Source organism: Rhamphochromis longiceps, linkage group LG14 (assembly GCF_057381845.1).
Source record: "Rhamphochromis longiceps isolate RC_006_pf linkage group LG14, R_longiceps_female_GT1.1, whole genome shotgun sequence".
Taxonomy (NCBI): Eukaryota; Metazoa; Chordata; class Actinopteri; order Cichliformes; family Cichlidae; genus Rhamphochromis; species Rhamphochromis longiceps.
The window spans coordinates 12,778,499-12,798,836 of record NC_140570.1 but is presented as its reverse complement, the minus strand read 5'-3'; the positions used below and the strand labels follow the sequence as shown (position 1 = coordinate 12,798,836).

Below are 20,338 nucleotides of genomic sequence, written 5' to 3'. Positions count from 1 at the left end.
CATATAATTCGGATTAATGATGCACTTAGAGTTTAATAGTAAAAGTGAAAACAACAACAACAACAACACATGGATCATGGGAAAGCACATTTATCGGCTGAATGATTTTACAAGCTGAAAATTATTCTAATCAATTTTTAACCTGGGCAGCACGGTGACACGGTGGTTAGCACTGTTGCCGCACAGCAAGAAGGTCCTGAGTTCAATTCCAACATCAGGCCGGGGTCTTTCTGTGTGGAGTTTGCATGTTCTCCCCGTGTTTGCGTGGGTTCTCTCCGGGTACTCCGGCTTCCTCCCACCGTCCAAAGACATGCAGCTTGAGGGGATAGGTTAATTGGAAACTCCAAATTGCCATTGTGTGAATGTGCGAATGGTTGTCTGTCCCTGTGTGTTGGCCCTGCGACAGACTGGCGACCTGTCCAGGGTGTACCCCGCCTCTCGCCCTATGACAGCTGGGATAGGCTCCAGCGCCCCCCGTGACCCTGAAAAGGATAAGCGGAAGCAAATGAATGGATGGATGGATGGAATTTTTAACCTACACCACAATTGTCAAGAAAGTAATGTACAACACAAAACAGGAAATTATGAGGGAGCATTTTTCATAAAACACTCACAGAATGCTTTACAGAATATAAAACAATAGATCAGAATCAGAAATAAAAAAGAAAAAAAATAAAACAAACAGAAATGGCAAAAGGTTTGAACAAACTAAATAAAATAGCAGGTAGGAAAGTTTGAGATCAATATCTAAATGGTACAGTGCCTTGTATAGAGGATGGGAGTAAAGCATTCTTGTCTCTTTCAGTGTTTTTGAGACCCAGAATTATAGGTCTCAAATGAACTGAGATGACAGAATGATGTCTTTTTCAAGGTCTGACCGCATAAATCTCTGTTTTCTTTTCTTGTTATTGTTTTAATATAACCAGCAAGTTGCATTACAAAGCCCAGAAAGTGACATTTCTACATATGTTTGTATGTATGCGTTTCAAGGTTGCACTGTGTGCAGGGTTCCTGCACTCATCTTGCAACCACAGACTGTGAAAGAACAAAGTTACTCTTCCAGCTCAAAGTGTTTGAAAGAAATTGGGTGGTGGCTTTCTTGTGTACCTCCTGTGGTTGGAAAGAAGCATTGACATTTGTTTCTCATGAACACTTTAAAATGTGTGAAACCGCACTTTGTTCTTTGCAGCCAAACCTGTTCTTGTTACTAATTTGGCATCACTGTGTTGAACTGGGTCACACTATGCACAATAAAGTGCATAGTGTGACCCAAATTGTGGTATTTGACAGCAACGTTCCTCGTGGCCAACTTCGTGATGCCTTTGGTTCCCTTACCAGCTCCCTTTCTGACATTGTTAGCAATCTGGGCGTGTTGTTTGACAGCTCGTTCAAACTCGATAAACAAGTGTCTGCTGTAGTTAGATCTAGTTTCTACCAACTCCGTCTCATCTCTAAGGCTAGGCAGTATGTTCCGCATAAGGACCTGGAAAAGCTCATGCACGCCTTTGTGACCTCAAGGCTGGATTACTGCAACTCACTTTATTTTGGTCTTCATTCAAAATTCTGCAGCACGCATTCTGACCAGAACTGGGAAGTTTGCCTGTATCACTCCTGTTCTAGCTGACCTGCATTGGCTACTCATAAAATACCGCATCCAATTTAAAATACTACTGCTTACATTTAAAATTACCAACAACACAGCACCGAGCTACCTTAAGGAACTCCTTAAATCATATGTTCCTGCCAGAGCATTAAGATCATCTACTGGGTTACTCTTGGTGCAGCCTAGATCTCGGCTGAAGTCTAGAGGTGACCGGGCGTTTGCCCTGGCTGCACCAGAGTTGTGGAATAACCTTCCGATTGTGATGCGGCCGTCTGATTCCATCTAATCTTTTAAATCACGGTTAAAAACCTATTTGTTTAATCTCGCCTTTCCTGCTTGTTAATGCTCGCACCTGACTTTTAGACTTACTCTATTTTTTCTTATGTTTTTATTTTGATATGCATTTTATATTACCCCTGTGTATTAGTGGCATTGACCTGTGAGTATATTTGATACTTTGCTAAGGCCTTATAATACTCGTGTTACTTCTCTGTGTCTTATGTTAAGCACTTTGGTATACCGCAGGTTTTTAAATGTGCTCTATAAATAAAGATTGTTGTTGTTGTTGTTGTAGACAAGTCCTAAAACTAGGCCTTCATATTTTTTGATTTTTAACAGTGCACTGAGATTTTTTGTTCGGCAATTTTCTTTTTTTCAAGCAGGCCTGCAATATCTGGATTGAAAGCACTACACAACATGTTGAACAATTGCAAGTGAGCTTCTCCAAAATTAAAATGGGCTCAGGAGAAAGCCACTTATTTGGGACAATCAGAAAACAAGTCCCTGTCAAAAAGGATTCAGTGAGGTAATCCAGTCTAAATTTTCTTTTCTCCTTTTTTGAAATGACGTCATTGCTGGCAGTAGAAACTTATTGCATCACAAGAGGTTCTACTGTCAGCAAATAAAAAATGGGGACTGACTGGACTGACAAAAGCTTAACTGACTTGACACCAGTATGCAAGATTGCACCTCCACCCAGACAGTGACAAAAGGGTGGATGTATGTATGTTTCTTTTTACAGGAGTAGAAAGGTGACAGCAACAGGTTGCATGGGCTTTTGGGCCGTGCTGACTTAACCTTTTAATTGCCACTTTCTGTGTCTTTGTGAATTTACCAGCAGTGTGTTATTCATGACCTTGTATTGTTTACAGTGCAGAGGTCACTGTGAGAAAGTGTGCATACAGATGCGCTGCGCTAACATCTACATCACTTTTTCCACAGCATAGGGTTAATCGTGGGATCTAATCACATGATTTACAGCAGGACATACCACTTGCTAATGTTTTTTTCTTACAACAGGGCCTGGAGTGAAGCTACTCCAGGGGAGAAGCCCTGGAATTTTTAAGAGACAATGCACAACTTTATTGTGCATGTCTAATTGTGCTAAGCTGACAGAAGGCAAAAGAGGGTTGTCCGGGGGAAGTTTTCATTTTTAAATTGCAGAGACTGTGACATGAGGGATATGGAAGGATTGACTGAGGTGCAGATGCAGACCATGACTGGGAGAGAAGTAGTGATGGTAAATTTGATTCTTTTAGGGAGGCAGGCCATTTTTACTGAATCGAGTTTTAATGAGTCACTCACCAAAGTGAATCGGGTTTTTTGAGTCATTTGATTCACTGAGTCAGTTGACCAGAGAGTGCAAAAAATTTACATTTTCACTCAAACTTAATTTGTTTCTCTTTTCATGTAAATCCCACTGCTAAGATGAATGATTCTAAAAAAAACAAGTATTTTATAAAGCAAAAACATTTCTAAAATTAAGCAATTTCCTATCAAAATTGCTTAATAAACATTTATTTTGTTTATTTTTATTTTATTAGTATTTTCCTTAAATGTGTTAAATATATATTTTCTCATCTAAATGTCCACTGAGCTGTGAGCCAGGGGGCGGTAATGCGGTTGCCAACCAAGAAGAAGAAGAAGAAGCTGTGAGCCAGGAGGGAGGGGGTGAGTGAGTGAGTGATTCGTTCGCTCGCCCTATGATTCAGCACAGGAGGGAGGGGGTGAGCGAGTCCTGAGTGATTCGCTTACGCTTAAGATTCAGCACAGGAGGGAGGGGGTTAGTGAGTGAGTGAGTGAGTGAGTGAGTGAGTGAGTGAGTGATTCGTTCGCTCTATGATTCAGCACAGGAGGGAGGGGGTGAGTAGCTCAAATGTGTTGTTAGCATGTTAGCAGAGCGATGCTACTGTGAACCGAGGAGCTATTTTCTTGATGTGAGCTTCTACTCAGGGTTTTTTCTTCCAGTTCAGAGCAGAAATGCTTTTGTTAAGAAACTGGCTGTTGTTCCCTCCCCCCACAATTTTAATTATAAGCTAGATATATTTCTACTAAGCGAATTAGTTTGCTAACAGAAACAGGGATGAGTCAGTGAGTCAGTTTGGCTTGTGAATCATGATTCACGAGTCAGTAAAGTGATTCTCGAGTATTGAACGATTTGTTCACGAATCGAACATCGCTAGAGAGAAGGCTTCAAGAGGACCATTGAGAAGCAGGAACCATCTCCAGGACAGCAGACAAACGACAGTGGGCTGCACCACTGGGCTTCCAAAGGATTGTCACGAGGAGATTTCGCACAGCAAAATCTTAAATAAAATGAAAGAGATTTCGACGTTGACGTTGAGGAAGACAACTAAAGTGTACGACTTGCTCTGCCTTAAATCTACAGCCGCGTTGGAACAGAAATCGAGGGATGAAGAGAGCGTGCTGAGCTCCAAAGGTGACAGCGCAGAGGGAGATCAGCACTGGAATTATAACTCTGTAAATGGCACAGACACCAGGAGCCATGACCGTGACTGGGAATGACCACCTAATGCTGTTTCACTTTGCCATGCAAAGTACTTTGACACTCTGGAGAAGACCTTTCCTCTGTATCATTGTTGTTGCCATTTGCATGTGAGAGCTTAGATTCAGAATCAGAATGGGGTTTATTGCCAAATGTTGAGAAGGTTTACAACATTAGGAAATTGCTGCGGTGCTTGTGGGGAAGATTGTGGGGAAGATTAAAGATGAACAAAGGGTGGTGGGAGAACAGTGAAGTGAGGATACACAGTGTGAAACTCCTTTAAGTGTACAATAATGTTGATGTGATATACACAATGTCAGGAAAGAAATTCTGGTATTAATGTGATTCTTGATTTAAGAATCAAAGGGTGGGATTGTATAGGAATTTATTTTAGTTATGTATTAATCACATTATCTTATTGTATAATGCCTTGGTGCCACTGGATTTAAACATGTCTGACACCCATACAGTAAGACAAATGGTGGGGGTGTAGTAAGGAAGTTGGGGGGAGCAGACACTCCACACGAAGAGTCTTTTGTCTCTTCGAGGACTCTGGGAGGTAGCAAGGGAGTGTGAACCTTAAGGTATGAAACAGCTGTGTACTGCCTTTTGTTCCTGGAGAAGGTATTTAACTGAGAGCCGGGCCTCGGGGGCTTGGGTCCTGGTTGGTGTGTTGCCGCGACAGAACACTCCCCGAAGGGCATGATCGGGCCAATTGGCCTCAGCGGCTGCGGTACGGAAGTCAATAATGAACTCTGCGACACTCTGGCTCCCCTGCTGTAACCCAAGCAACCTTTCATCAGAACTGCCCTCAGATTCTGGATGAGTAAAGGTCCTTTTAAACTCACACAGAAAATCATCATACAAGCAGGTTGGGAGCGGATGAGCCGACAGGTAAGCCTCAGCCCATAACAGTGCATTGCCCTGAAGCTTAGCCACCAGATATGCTACCCGAGCTGAATCGCTAGCAAAAGAATGGGGAGAATGCGTGAACGCGAGAGAACATTTTAGTAGAAAGGCAGTACAGCGACCCTGCTCCCCGGAGTACGGCTCGGGTTCTGGGAATGCAACATCGCGAAAAAGGGAGCCTGAAGGGGTTGGAGCTGGGGAAGACTGGAGAGGTTCTGCCACGGGTGCAGGAGACGCAGAGGACGGGCATGGAGTAGAGGAAACAGCTGACTGAATTTCCTGCATGGAAGCTAAGATCTTAGCCTGAGTCTCGCCTATGGCTTGGCACCGGGTGTCGAGGGCCTGCAACGCTTGCTCATGAGCCCCTAAAATGGCTCCCTGCTTGGAGACTGCTGCACGTACTGGGTCTGCGGAGTCCATTTTCTGGCCAGTTGGTACTGTCACGGGGCCGAGTGGCCTGTACTGAACAGGACTCAGGTGCAGAAACCCAGAGCAGAGACAGCAGATGATGTAACAATTTATTAGGCTTAAGTGCAAAAAAGAAAACGTAGCAAAGACAAAAAAAAACCAATAAGACGTGGAGTCAAAGGAGCTTGCAAAGAAAAGCGTCTGGACTTCTTTAAGTTGCTTGAAGACGTTTCACCTCTCATCCGAGAAGCTTCTTCAGTTCTAAGGTCAAATGGTGGAGAGTCCCAGATATAAACCTAGTGGGAGAAACCCCCCACAGAGGGACAAAGGACCCCCTGATGATCCTCTAATCGCCTGAGCCAAGGTGTGAAACTGGGCGTGGGTCCCAATCAGCCAGAGCTTCGGGTGAGCTCATTGTGAAACCTGGCCCCACCTTATCATGCGAACAGTCACACTGAAGAGAGAAGATAGAGGAGTTAGGGAGGTAGTGGAGGCAGCTCTGAAGTGGCCAGTTGTAAGAGTAGCAATTCTTACTTGCAGTAGGGGACATGGAGTGTTGAGAGGGGGGTGATGAGAATCCAGGGGGAGGCTGAGTGGCGTGGAAAGGCTGGCCTGAGATCCGGGGCTTCAGATGGAGTGTGATGGCAGGAGGGCAGGCAGGTGAGGCACAGAGAGATTTTCAGAATGATTGCTTGGTATCCTGAGCCCGGCGGTGGCGCGTGAGCCAAGGTGAATACAGCAAATGTGTTGATGACGAACTGACAGTGACTGAACATCAACGTGTGGTTTAAATCCCTCTGGCTTGATTGCCTGCAATAGGCTCCAGGTGTGCAGGAGCTGGACTTGGCCCTGCCCAGGGGCGGATCCCAGGTCAGTTCAGGAGCCTTATGGAAATTCCAGCCACCCACCGCAGACCATGACAGTGTGTTTCTTTTGTCCTGCTCCCCTCTCCCTTAACCAGTTGTGGCAAATGGCTGCCCCTTCCTGAGCCTTGATCTCCCAGAGGTTTCTTCCTGTTAAAAGGGAGTTTTTATTTCCCACTGTTGCCAGGTACTTGCTCAAAGAGGATCATTTGATTGTTGGGTTTTTTTCTGTATTACTTAGTGTATTTACCTTACAATATAAAGCACCTTGAAGTGACTGTTGTGTTGATTTGGCGCTATATAATTAAAACTGAATTACATCTCTGAAGAAATGTTACATGCATGTTTTGTTGCCTTTTTAAAGTGATGGGGGAATAATTGTAATGGGCTAATAAAAAGGGACAGACGTGCTCTGTGTAAAGATCAACCCTTTCACCACCATTCACTGCATCATTAATTGCTTTAACTTATAGTCCATAATGCTGTAAAAACAAAAAAAAAGAAAAAGCTGAGTCATTTTCACATTTGTATTGAGGTTTGAATTCAGAAAGTCTGTTGCTGATCTCAGTAAATGTAACAGGATGTCTCCGAAAATTTACAGTTGTGGATAAAACAGGGTGATGTGTTATTGTCAGGTTTGAGTGAATAACAGGACCCAAATGCAGGACTTCCTGAGAAGCCACAGGCATTTTATTTACTTCACTTACTATTTATATCAGTTTGGCCAGCAGTCACGTATAGGTTCAAACAAAATGGCACGAGGCTGCAAAAATATTTATCATCTAGTAATCTTTATTAATGAAAGCATGAGTGTACCCACCAAAACACACCAAAGAACCCAACCCCTGTAACAGCAACTGGCTTCTTTTTATTCTCTATCATTCAGGTGAGCATCTGGAATAGCCCAAGTCTGGGGGAAGCAAAAAAATGAGAAACAAAACATCCACATATGCAAACATCAAACCACAATATAACACATGGAAGACATTTATATTTTGTACAAAGTCCTATGAATTATTCAACATGTGTGTACTAGAAAATGCACAGATACATAAATAACAATCTTCTTGTGGGACGTGTGTGTGAGAGAGACACAGAGAGAGTTGCGTGTAAGAGTGTATGTCACCCCCAAATTTCACAAACAAAACACAAGGAGCACACGTCCAAAATACATTAACGATTCAAAACAAAACTAGACCGGATCTTAACAAGTCCATGAAAAGTTCAGGGGGTCGACCCAGAGGTCGACAGAACAAGAGCCAAAACAGTTCAGGAGGCCGGCCACACGGAAGGCAGTTGCGGCAACAAAGCAGGTCCGGAGGCCGGCCGTGAGGCCAGCTGCAGTGACAGAGCAGGTCTGGAGGCCGACCTCGACGCCCATGATGCCCAACTAGAGGCCTGGAAAGCGGGGGTTCTCCTGAACCCCCAGCTAACGTAGCTTGATGCTGGCCAGGCTCTCCAGAACCCCCAGCTGACAAAGCTTGATGCTGGCTGGGTTCTCCTGAACCCCCAGCTAAAACAGAAAATGCCTGGACGGGCCTCCTGGGCCCTCCAGCGGAGACAGGCAACTGAACGGGTCCCTCGGACCCTTCAGCAGAGACGGACGGCTGAAACAGTTCTCCAGAACTGCCAGCGGAGACTGACAGTGACGTGGGAGCCGCGACGTGCTGGATTGGCTCACTCGAGCTTCCAGCAGGGCGTGATTCAGGACCAGAAGTAATTGAGACCCCTGGCTGAGGGTGTAGATGAGTGGCTGACTGGATGGGTGAAAGCACTGGAGCCTGAACTGATGACAAAGCTAATGATTGCGCTACCAACTGAGCTACTGACTGAGCTATGGACTTTAACAAAGGTTGTAGTAAGTGTGGTTGTGGTAATGACTGAGCTACAGGTAGCGGGGCTGATTGTGGTGGAAGTGAAGACTGAGCTAAGGACTGCAATAAAGGTTGTAGTGATGGTGGTTTTGATGGTGACTGAGCTAATCCTCCTGAGCCTCCTGAACATGAGAAAAACTGCTGGACGGGCTCACCTGAGCCTCCAGCGGACACAGGAATGGGTGCCGGCACCAGCTGAACACCAGCCCCTCCCACCCGAGTAACTGAAACGGGTGGAGGGGAACGCTGGGCCCGAGCAGCCCTGGGAGCAGGAACAGGAGGAGAGAGAAGCTCAGGAACAGTCTCAAAATGCACAATATTGCCAACTGGGTCTGGGCATATAGTCTTTGGAAAGTGGGCAACCTCAGAAACATCCAACTGGGACACAGAACAGTCCCTAGAAGGAGCCACAATCTTAATAGATTGTAGCAAGGGGCAACTAGAGTCCTTAAGTGTCCTTGGGGAACAGACAGCCTCTTCCTTCAGAGAGCTTAAGTTACAGCCTGCAATATCCGTCCCTATCAACTGCCTGTGCCCCTGCTGAAAAGTACATGGCTGAAAGGCTGGCTTAGAAACATTAACCACCTCCCTTTGAGCTGACTTGGAAACAGAACTTGCAGTCTCCGGAAATTTCACAGCAGTCTGAATATTTCTTCCCTCAGATTTAAGGAGAGTAGTCTTGGTCATTTTAACACTGGGTTCAGATTGTACAGAATGAAAACAGGTTCTTAAATCCTCAGAGCAGGAGTTCACAGGGGTTGGATTTATTGTTTGTTACGTTCATGAGTTCAGGAGGAGCATGAGAAAAACAGTCTTTGTTGCTCACCACTGCTGATTGTCCAGACAGGGCTCTAGACTAACTTTTTGCCATGGGCGCACCGAGGCGCACCAGCACAAAAATTAGGCGCACTCAGATTTTTCAACCGCATCGCTTAACACCGCAGTTTTACATGTGCACTTTTTTGGGAGGGAATTGCAGTCCATACAGATAATATTCATTTCTAAATTATAAACTAACAATCTTGTGCTTAAAGTGCTTTGTCAATATTGTAGAAAATGTTAAACTTAATCATCATCTCGGCCTCCTCTGACGACCTGTTTGCTGTTGCATGCTGCTGAAAGGCAGTGGGGAGAGGGGACACTTGGGCAGTGCATTTATTGCAGCATATAATGTGTTTTCTGGATACACTGTGCTTTTTCAGCATTCAAAGATTGATGGCACCGTGTCAGAGCACTGGCTATGAATTTCAGACGGATCAGGCTTTAACTTAACAAAAAAGTTATCAATAGTTATTTTCATCTTTTCTTATTACCCGCAGCTACATCCACTTCTCTCAGGCCTAGGCTGCTCACTAGGGCTGGGTATCATCACTGATTTCTATAATCCATTCGATTCCAGTTCTCAAAGTCCTGATTCGATTCAATTTAGCCTCAGACAGTCAGAAATATTATAATTCTGATCATTTATCAGTACGGATACATGTCAGACTTCATCAGAATTGTGAACATCACAGCAGATGCCTTTGTGTCAAAGTAACTGAGAATAAAACACAGAAAAACATGAAGGAGATTTTTCTGGCCTGGCTTTTTATAGCAGATAATCTTAAAAATATTCTGCAATATTCTGCAATTTTGCATAATTTCAAAAAGTTTAAATTACTTCAGTATTGAACAACAGAAAAAAATTGCCTTTCTTGTCCAAGGTCATTTAAGTGAAAAAAAGAAAAGAAAAAGACAGCGGCCGACAGTGCTGTAAACAACTGTTGACTGGTGGGTAATAAGCAAATGAATAATGCAGAAAACAGAGATTTGAGACGGGAAACTGTTCTTGAAGTACAGGGAGAGAGAGAGAGCAAGCTGTGCATTAGGTGTGATTTTTATCGTGGTGGAAGCAAACCAGCAAAACTCAGAGTGAATTCATGATGACAATGTGAAGCGCAGTTTGCTGCTTCTTTTGCTGCTGGCTCGGTGAATTTGGTTGGAGAGAGACAAAACCTGTAGCTCAGGTAGCGCAAAAAGACGTAAATACAGAGCGGACCCGACGCATCAGAATCGCTGAGCTCCGACAGCGTGTCCGTCTACGGGCCGTCGGGTGAGAAAGCCGAGAAAGACAAAGCTGATTCTGATGCGTCGGGTCCGCTCTGTGTTTACGTCTTTGTGTGGAATCCGTGTACCTGCTCTCATTTGCTGTTTGGTGGTTGTTGAAATAGTTTTGTGAGCTTTAATCTGAGAATCTGGCGTTTCTGGCAAAACACAGTTATATTTAAAAGTCAATTCAGGATTTATCTGCTGCAACCGGTTGGGGTGAGAGAAGGAAGACAGGATAAAGACATGCTGTGGGAGACAGAGATTAATAACAGATATGATTCAATGCAGAGAGGTCTATTAACACATAGTGAGTGAGAAAGGTGACTGGAAAGGAAAAACTCAATGCATCATGGGAATCCCCGGCAGCCTACGTCTATTGCAGCATAAGGAGAATTCAGAGTCACCTGGTCCAGCCCTAACTTTATGCTTTAGCAAAAAGGAAAGTTTTAAGCCTAATCTTGAAAGTAGAGATAGTGTCTGTCTCCCTAATCCAAACTGGAAGCTGGTTCCACAGAAGAGGGGCCTGAAAACTGAAGGCTCTGCCTCCCATTCTACTTTTAAATACTCTAGGAACAACAAGTAGGCCTGCAGTGCAAGAGTGGAGTGCTCTAATAGGGTGATATGGTACTACAAGGTCATTAAGATAAGATGGGGCCTGATTATTTAAGACCTTGTATGTGAGGAGCAGGATTTTGAATTCAGTTCTGGATTTAACAGGAAGCCAATGAAGGGAAGCCAAAACAGGAGAAATATGCTCTCTCTTTCTAGTCCCTGTCAGTACTCTTGCTGCAGCAGTTTGGATTAGCTGAAGGCTTTTCAGCGAGTTTTTTGGACATCCTGATAATAACTAATTGCAGTTGTCCAGCCTGGAAGTAATAAATGCATGAACTAGTTTTTCAGCGTCACTCTGAGACAGGATATTTCTAACTTTAGAGAGATTGCGCAAATGCCGCTTTGCCGTAGCCACAGTCGCCCCGCAAATGAGACACACGCATGAATCTTTCACAGTGATAAAAAAGAACTCTTCCTCCCATTCACTGTGAAAATGATATATTTTCTTTCTTTTTTCCGCCATGTTTTCCTCATCTCTTCACCTTTGCTGGTGTTCACGGCAACTGTTTCCGTGGAGACCAGCTAGCGTTGATCTAATATTTAATAATAAACATTTTATATATATATATATATATATATATATATATATATATATATATATATATATATTATCTCTAACAAATTGACCCCAATGCAATTGTGATTTTAAAAAAAATAGCAAGAAAAAATAAAAATAGATGCAGCTAACTGGTAAGTTGTTATGGTGAGCTATTTTTAGAACAGGCCCGCGGGCGACTCATGTAGTCCTTGCGGGCGACCTGGTGCCCGCGGGCACCGTGTTGGTGACCCCTGACCTACAGCATGCTCTAATCGCTCTAATAGGATGTTATGGTCAAAAGTATTGAACCACCAACGTTCTGCCCCCACTGCTTTCCAACATAAAATGACTATGGATTTCTATTCTTTTAAAGAAACTGAAAATAAATACATATATTAATGAAACATGTCCCATAACACGTGTTTTACACAGAATAATATTAATGTGGCCATTCCCACTCTGGGATCCCACAGTAACACCAGCATAGAAGAAATGGCTTTGATTTTGCCACCCTATTTGATTTCCATGCCACCCTCTTTCTGTAGACAGGATGTGTGAAACAGGAGTGTATGAACACCTTTACAAAGGTTCAAAGAGGGACACTCCCACTGTATCCCCCCAAAGAGGGACACTCCCACTGGGTTTAAATCTGGGACTCTCCGCCATTTGACCTTAGAACTGAAGAAGCTTCTCGGATGAGAGGTGAAACGTCTTCAAGCAACTTAAAGGAGTACAGACACTTTTCTTTGCAAGCTCCTTTGACTACAATGACCTGGATGACTAAGAACCTTCACAGACATAGGTCGTGTCCAAATTCATGGGCTGCATCCTCCTGAGGACCCGGCCTTCGCGGTCTACGTGGGCCGGGTCCTCAGAAGGTCGGGTAGGCCGGAAGTAAACGGCAGTGGAATTGGACGGTCTAGCCTTCTGATTAGCGTCACCGCTGTCTCTGTGAAGTTTAATAAACTCAGCCGTCTGCTCCTTGCTATCTAAAATATAACGACACTGGCGTAAATTCTCGACTGTCTCATACTTCTGTTTAATCAGTTTCCTGTTTGATGTTTAGTCAGCTGTGTAAAAACCAAGGAGGAACCCACCCGGGGGATTGATAAAGTTTTATTTTATCTAATCTAATCTAATAACTTTAATCTCAGCCAAACCGATTTACTCACGAACAAACAAAACACTGAAAAAAGCCCAACAATAACATTTTTAGGTTGTCTAAGTGACTTATATATTACGTTTAACCCGAGCAGCGAAAGTCCGCGGTGATCTGAAAATGATGTGCCGGGAGTTGTGCCGTTCTCGGCCGCATCAGTAACACTCGAGCTCCCGGCTAGCTGTCGAGCTGGTGGGTAGCAGACGTCTCCGAAAACGTCGAAGCACTTTTGCAAATATGCGATATCTTGATAAACCGAGCAGATATTTGATGTTTACACAGCTACTTTCTCGCCTGAAAATATGTTAAAAGTTTATTTTGTGACCCAGAAAGATTAGTATGAGTAATTTTAAAACTTAGTAGCGGCCGCCATTGTTGGAAACTGGAGTTTGGCTGGGCCGCGCTATGAATTCTGGGATATGGTAGGCCATGAAGGACACACCTGACCCATCCTTCAAATTCGGGGAAAAGGAGGAGGCATTTGTAGGCTGCATTCGGAGGAGTCTACGAATTTGGACAGCCTTCGGTGCGTCGCTGTGACGTAATCGGTCTACAAATGCGTCCTCAGGAGGATGCAGCCCATGAATTTGGACACGACAATATTCTCTCCTGTGCTATCCGGTTGTTCAGTCTGACGTCACTAGCCGTGTCTGGGTCTAAACTCCGCTGCAATAAAAGTGATTTGATTTGATTTGATTTGATATATCAAACGATCACTATGGCATTACTGAGAGTTGAAAAACTGTCTAAAGTCTTTCATCTTTAATAAAATGATCAGCGTTCTGCTCTACCAGGTGTAACAATTGAGTTTAACATCCAGGCATCCATGAAAACGGAATTTATGACATTTAACGGAGTTAGAAGTTAGCAGGGAGTTAGCTCGCTAGCTTCTATCTAAATACAATATAGCATGTCCTGACTGCGGGGTTTTGGAAACAAATTAAAACGTACAGCTCTGTTATCACTTCCAGCATAAATGAAGACAGAAAACTAAACAGCAGTGACGTTTGTAGGGTTACTGAAGTTGGGCTAGCTGGTATATAATGATGTGCTACGTGACCGCTAGCGACACAGCTATGTTAGCATAATATAAACAAGCTAACTTTTTTTCCACTCGATAAAAGTTACCGTGAGTGTTCTCGGTGGTCAGGAAAAAATGTAATTGCATGGCAGGATGCTGTAAAAGGACCAAACTTCAGCCAGGAGAACAACTGAGATAATCCATCCACAATACGAGGTTAGTCATTCATATACTGCTGCATGGGCTGGGCTGTAGTTACATCCTAAGGTTTTAAAAACTGAGCTTAAATAAATGATTAGTGGTAATTGTAGCTGCCCACTTGGAATTACCACTCGTGACGCAGAGAGCTTCGACTGATGCAACTTTATTCTCTCCTCTTTAAACCACCGACAATATGGCACCGTGAAAACTATAAAGATGCACAAACAAATACCATTAAACATTTACGTAAAAAGTGCAGAAATGTTCACATTTTACCATAGAAAATTATTTTGATTAACTCAAATAGTGACATTGACATAAATCAATAGTTTTTAAACTACTTATGTTACAGCATTTAATAAAATGAATTAACAACAACCATTCTGTCTCTTAAATACATAAACAATCATTTGCAATCATTAACCAACCTCTTTCTGCTTCCAAGGGTGCTAATCATGCTGAATCAGCTAGCCAACCTCCTCCATGCACATCTCTTAGCCAGTCTTTCCACACCACAAACAAATGACATGCATACACAATAAAAATGAATTCAACCACATTGAGTAAACTTTCAAAGTTATAGCATGTGACAGATAAATAAAACACATAGTTTTGCATGAGTACCCTCAAAAACAAACGCTTTTACTCACTCTGAAGCAACATGTTTGCGTCGCCTCACCGAGAACAGAACAGGAAGTCTGACACAATAAAAGAGGAAGTGCTAAGGTACTCTTCAAAATAAAAGTGCAAAGTAAAGTGGCTTTGCCGGCATTTACACTCCCACCAAATCCTGATACAATGAACGAACAAATTCACAAAGCAAGTGAATTGTACAGGATTTCTTATACTAATAAATGACTGAATTGAACTATCAGAGTTATACAGGTAAGTATACTTAATGGATTAAGGTAGTGTATAAACACAACTAGTATTGCCTTAACATATTTTGTTTTATTTAATTCTCAAGGAGTAGTACTAGTTTTTGGATTGGTCTCTCAATTACTGAAGGTTTAGAAGGGGCATCTTGCTTTCTTTGAGGCTTTCTCTCCCCAACTCGTACTTTGACTCAAGCCATCATGGTCTTGAAAGGTCTCCACAACTCGACCTAGCTGCCAATGGTTTCGTGGGAGGTTGTCGTCCTTGATAACAACGATATCATTGACCTTGAGGTTACGCCGAGGTAAGTGCCATTTTTGCCTTGTTGATATGTTGAGCAGATACTCTCTTTTCCAGCGGCCCCAGAACTGTTCAATAAGATATTGGACTCTTCTCCATCTTTTTGTAGCATACACATCTTCCTTCACGAACACTCCGGGGGTGGAAGAGCAACCTTTGTTTTCATCATGATGAGATGATTCGGCGTTAAAGGTTCCAGTGCATGAGGATCATTGATTCCATCAACTGATAATGGGCGACTGTTGACAATAGCCATGGCTTCATATAGCAGCGTTCTGAGGGAGGCATCATCAAGCCAACCTGGGCACTGTGCGAAGGTAGCATTCAACACATTCCTAACCGTTCTTATTTGCCTTTCCCAGACACCTCCTGCATGGCTGGCAGAAGGGGCGTTGAAGACAAATTCGCACTGTTTTTCAGATAAGAAGGTCTCCAATTGCTTGGCGTCGCATTGCTTAAGTGCTTCCTTGAATTCGTTCCTAGCACCAACAAAGTTGGAACCTTGGTCGCAAGGCTTGGTTGTAATTGTTGGACAGCTCCTCTAAGGCTGATGAAGCATCTCAATGCATTGATGAAAGAGTCTGTTGACAAATCTTCAAGCATCTCAATATGGACAGCTCTTGAATACAGACACGTGAAAATCAGACCATATCTTTTGTGCTCTTTGCGTGCTGTCTTCACAATGAACGGGCCAAAGCAGTCCATGCCGCTAAATGTGAAGGATGCTGAGGCTTCAAGACGTTCTTTAGGGAGTTCAGCCATTCGTTGGCTCTCTGTAGGTCGTCGAAGTTTCCTGCAAAGCACACAGGTGTGTATCATTTTGGCCACCAGCTTGCTCCCACCAATGACCCAGAATCCATTTGCTCTAAGCTCCATTTGTGTCTGGCTTCGACCTTGATGGCATGTCTTAGCATGGTAGTGGGACACAATGAGCTTGGTTATATGACTGTTGCTTGGTAAGATGAGTGGGTGCTTCACTTTGTGGCAAAGAGACGACCAATTTAATCTCCCACCAACACGCAAGAGTCCATCAGACCAGATGGGGTCAAGACTGAAGAGAGAGCTTGAGTTTGGAAGGTCCCTTTTGGCTTGAAGCGTTTTTATTTCATGAGGGAAGGCGTGCTGCTGTAAGATCTTTATCACTGCTTCAGCAGCCTTCTCACGCTCCTCGATCGTTGCATGTTCAGTATGCCTTTGTTGAGACCTCAGTCTTTTGATTCTTGCAACCACCTTTATGAGTTTTGTCCAAGATGAAAACTGATTCAGGCGATCGAGAATATCATTGAAGGTACTGACGTCAGTTGCGAGCACCTGAATTGTCTTGACTTCGGGATCACCAACAAGTAACTCAGCTGGAGTGCTGGGTGTTAGACGTAACTCACGTTCCCAGAGAAACTTTGGTCCTTGCAGCCAGTTTGTAGAGTGGGTGTCTGAAACATGAAGCCCTCTGGATGCATGATCTGCTGGGTTTTCTGAGGTGTCCACATAATACCATTGATTGGGATTGCTGTTGTCTCTAATGAGTTGAACACGGTTTGCAACAAATATGTGGAACCTGTGAGCGTCATTGTTGATGTAACCAAGGACCACTTGGGAATCGGTCCAGAAGAATTCATCATCAATTTTCATGTCAAGCTCAGCCTTTAAGCTCAGCGGTGGTTTACTTTTGCAGAAACCACCGCCGCTGCGAGTTCAAGCCTCGGGATTCTTGTGACCTTTGAGGGTGCCACCCTTGCTTTTCCCATCACAAGGCTGCAGTGAACCTCATCCTTGTCATTTTTATATCTCAGGTAAGAACATGCACCATATCCTACGCAGCTGGCGTCCGAAAAATGGTGTAGCTCTACTCTGACAATATTTTGGAAGTCGTGTGGGTGGTAACATCTTGGAATTGAGATCTCATTCAACTTGAAAAGACCATTTATCCATTTCTCCCACCGTGGCTTCACATCTTCTGGGAGTGGGTCGTCCCATCCAATGCCTCTGTGACAAAGCTCTTGTAGGATATGTTTTCCACTTAGGCTGAATGGAGCGATAAATCCAAGTGGATCGTAGAGTGAGGCAATGACAGACAAACAACCACGGCGGGTTGAAGACTGATCTTTCAGGCTGGTGTTGAAGCTGAAGGTGTCTTCCTTTATCGACCACTGAATGCCAAGAGCACGTTCTGAAGGGGATGGGTCAAACCCATGAGGTTCAATGGTTGCTGCTCTTTCAGAAGGGTCTAAGTTGGAGAGAGCAGCTTCTTCATTTGAGTTGAATTTGTGAAGGCGCAGGCCTCCTTTTCTGCACAACTCTTGTGACTGAATGATCAGTTCTTTGGCTTCCTCAACTGATGAAACGCTGGCTAATCCATCATCAACGTAGAAGTTTTTCTCCACAAAGGCTGATGCTAGAGGATAGTCGGTTTGATGTTGTCGTGCAAGATGCTTTAAACCGAAATTGGCGCATCCTGGAGATGATGCAGCTCCAAACAGATGAACTGCCATTCTGTACTCCTGAGGTTCTTTCTCCAAATCACCTTCTTTCCACCAGAGGAATTTCAGATAGTTTCTGGATTCAGGGGTGACAACGAATTGATAGAACATTCTTTCAATGTCGCAGATTACGGCCACGGCTTCTTTCCGAAATCTGCAAAGCACTCCAACCAGAGGGTTGATGAGATCAGGTCCAGTTAATAGGGTATCATTTAGAGAGACACCATGGGATTTGGCCGAACAATCAAAAACAACTCTTAGTTTGTCCGGCTTCCTGGGGTGATAGATTCCATGATGTGGCAGGTACCACTCGGTCTGCCCCTGAGATGCTATAGGAGCAGGCTCTGCATCACCCCTGTTGATGGTTTCTTCCATGAATGTTCGGTACTGATTGTAGTATTGTTTGTTGGCCTTTAGTTTTTTCTTGAGACACTGTAGACGTACTGTGGCTAACCTCTTGTTGTTTGGCAGGTTGGGTGGGCTGTTCCCTTTGAAAGGGAGAGGCATTTCGTAATGTCCGTCTTCCCTTTGTGTGATGTGATTACTGAGGAACTGTATGAAATGGACATCTTCTTGGGACACATATTTGTTCTCATAGGTTCTCTCAGCAAAATCTGATTCCAGGGCTTTTAGAACATCTGTCGCTGATGGAACAGGCAACTCTTTTACTGTGAGCCGATGCACAAAGCTCTGGTTTCCTTGTCTGTCTAGGTGGGGATTTGATGAGCCAATTATTCTCCATCCTAGTTCTGACCTTTGTGCGAAGGGTTCATGCTTGTCACCTATGATGACTTCAAGAGGAGCCAGCGCAGATGGACAGTCATATCCAATCAGGAGCCCTACATCACAATCTTGGAGAGGCGGCAACTTATTTGCCAAGCTTCTGAGATGAGGCCACAGTAATGCTGTTTCCTTCGTTGGGATGTACGACTTATCAACTGGGATAAAGTCGCGGCTATAAGCCTGTTGTAGTTGGATACAACTCTCAGAGTGGAGTCCTCTAACTTGTAAACTATGAACACTCTTACTCGAGATGACTGTGTCAATAGCCGTCATTGTACTGAGTTTCAGTTTTACTGGTTGGACATCCACATTCAGCTTATCAAGTATGTCGTCCAAGACAAATGTTGAGTCACTTTGTGTGTCTAACAATGCATAGGTGAGTATTTCTCTGTGTGGCTCTTGTACAGAAGACACAAAGACTGGGACAATACTTGAGGTAGCCGAAATGCGTTGTGTTGATGTATGAGACATGACCTTGTGTGTTTCCTGGCTTGCAGGTTCTTCTGTGGGAGCGGAACTATTTGTTACTGCTTCTGCAGGGCTTTGCTTCCTGTTTTCGTGCAGGCAGGTTGGATGACGACGTTCACAAATGTTGCACGTGTGTCGCCTTTTGCAATCTTTGGTGATATGACCTTTTCTTAAACATCCAAAGCAGAGCTGGTTTTCATGGATGAATGCCTTTTTATCTTCAACACTCTTAGCTGCGAAGATGAGACACTTTGAGATTCCATGAGTTTCACTTTTACAAACAGAACAAGGTGATTTTGGTTTACTAATGTTTGTGTCTTGTTTCTCTTGAGCGGAACTCTTTGGTTGCCTGTTTGTGTTGAAGACTTTGGCTCTCTTTGGGATTCGATCATCTACAGGTCTGAAATTGATAAACAGTGGAGAAGCTATCGGGTTGCAAGCTATCCGTGCTTCTCTACTCAGGAAGTCTGTGAAGCATGCAAGATTTGGATAGGTGCCAGATTCGTCAAGTTCATCTACAACAATTCGACTCCACTTGCGCACGATCCATTCTGGCAGTTTTTTGAGCAATTTGTGATTTTCTTCACAATCGTTTAGGATAGCTAGTCCTTTGACATGTGGGATTGCTTCAGAGCATCCTTTGAGGAAATCGCCAAACTCTCGTAGTGCTAGTGGGTCATTTGCGCTGATTTTTGGCCATCTCGTGAGTTTATCACGAAATGCTTTCTGTATAATGAATGGGTTCCCATATCTGTCCTCTAAGACTTTCCATGCTCCCTTGTATGCATTTTCTGAATCTTGGTAAAAGAAACCTTCTACCGCTTTGCGTGCTTCTCCTGCGAGATAATTTTTCAGATAAAACATCTTCTCGCTTGCTGGAAGGGGTTTTCGGTCAATCAGATTAATGAATGACATTTTCCAATCGGTAAACTGCAAAGGGTGCCCACTGAATGTGGCAGGCTCAGGGACTGGCAAGCGATTCATACTTAATGAGCTAGCGATTGCTTGTGCTAAGCTAACAGACTCCTGGGTCATTGTCATTTCTGGAATTGCTTTGTGGGGTTGGAATGATGCGGCATTTGGATTCAGCTGAGGTTCAATTTGCCTTCTGTAGCAAGCAGAGCTAATTTTACTATCAATTTCCCCATTGTGGTTCTCAAACCCTTCAAGGCTGTTGTACGCTTTCACGCGAGCTATTGCTATAGCAACTTCTTTGTCTGCTTGTAACTGCTGTAGTTTTGCTCTTTCTTGTTCCAACTGTTGTTGCATTTCCACCTCTTTTAGTTTAATTTCTGACAACATTTTTGCCTCTTTGAGTTTCCATTCACTTTCTAACTTGTGAAGATGTGCTTGCTGTGCTTGAATTTCTTCCA

The 20,338-nt window shown here is 43.7% G+C and overlaps 1 protein-coding gene and 1 long non-coding RNA gene across 3 annotated transcripts in view; one reads left to right on the top strand and one right to left on the bottom strand.

Annotated features, from left to right (window-relative positions):
• Nucleotides 1-3,673: 3,673 nt before the first annotated feature.
• The window catches only part of LOC146653725 (von Willebrand factor A domain-containing protein 5A-like), a 30,198-nt gene continuing 13,533 nt past the window's right edge, over nucleotides 3,674-20,338 (top strand). Inside the window, exon 1 of one of the 2 annotated variants that reach the window (XM_085380027.1) lies at nucleotides 3,674-3,745. The gene's annotated coding sequence lies outside the window, so the exon portion shown is untranslated. Of the gene's footprint in view, nucleotides 3,746-3,774; nucleotides 5,283-20,338 lie in introns of those variants that run through there. The other variant, XM_085380026.1, reaches the window with a different exon arrangement.
• On the bottom strand, nucleotides 13,625-14,735 carry LOC146653727 (uncharacterized). Its single transcript, XR_014914778.1, has 3 exons — nucleotides 14,712-14,735; nucleotides 14,490-14,564; nucleotides 13,625-14,269 (listed from the first exon to the last, which is right to left on the bottom strand). It is a non-coding gene; the product is annotated as an uncharacterized LOC146653727 (long non-coding RNA).